This window comes from Octopus bimaculoides, chromosome 2 (assembly GCF_001194135.2).
Source record: "Octopus bimaculoides isolate UCB-OBI-ISO-001 chromosome 2, ASM119413v2, whole genome shotgun sequence".
Lineage (NCBI taxonomy): Eukaryota > Metazoa > Mollusca > Cephalopoda > Octopoda > Octopodidae > Octopus > Octopus bimaculoides.
The window spans coordinates 79,070,627-79,071,655 of record NC_068982.1 but is presented as its reverse complement, the minus strand read 5'-3'; positions in this window follow the sequence as shown (position 1 = coordinate 79,071,655).

Below are 1,029 nucleotides of genomic sequence, written 5' to 3'. Positions count from 1 at the left end.
ATAAAACAAAAAGGCAAAAGAGAGTCACTTACTGTTATAGTTTCTTCAATGAGAATATTGACCAAGGTTACCGTGGTCTTTTCCGTAGGCTTTTCCTTCCACGGCTAAACCTAAACTGTCCTCCCCTCTTTTTACACGAGAACATTACTGTGTGATACACGATCCCTATTGATCGGCCTTTCCTTTTCTTTTTTTTCGATCCCTTTTGATCGAACTGCCCCTTTTTCCCTTCCTACGATCCCTTTTGATCGACACCACCAATTTTTTTTTTTTTTCTTTTTTTTTTTCCTTCCTTTCCCCCTTCCAAAAAGAAAAGCTCTACATTGTATTTGTCCCATCTTCGTTGAGCCCTGTGTGGTTAATAAAAGAAATGTATATTAATATTTATATGTGTGTATATATATATGCAAATATAGATAAGTGTCTGTATGCGTAAGCACGCATATGCACATTTATACAAATATATATGTGGTGTATATGCATATATATGTGTATGTGTGTATGTATGTATTTATGCATGTATGTATGCATATGTGCATGTATGTATGTATTTATGTATGTACGCCTTCGCATGCGCACACATTCGAACATATTTCTCGTTTTCTTTCATTCTTTTTCTTCTCTTCTTCCTTTTCCTTACAGCAACGACAATTTGTTTTACAACTAATTATCTTTCTCCATTTTTTTCGTTCGACTATTTTGACATTGAAAAACTAGAGACATGTCTATGCAGTAAGTGTACCTCCGCATGCACAGTACATGTGTTTCTACAGAAACATATTTGTATGTGTATGTTTGTGTGTGTGTAGATATATATAGATATATAGATATATATATATATATTTATTTATTTATTTATTTATATATATATATATATATATATATATATATATATATACGTGTGCGCGCGTGCACGTGAGTGTATGTACATGCATGTAGGTGGGCCTGCGTGTCAATATGTATTGTATATGCACACAAAGAACTGAAATAAACGTATATGCGTATAAACTTTATTTTTTTAAAGTCTTC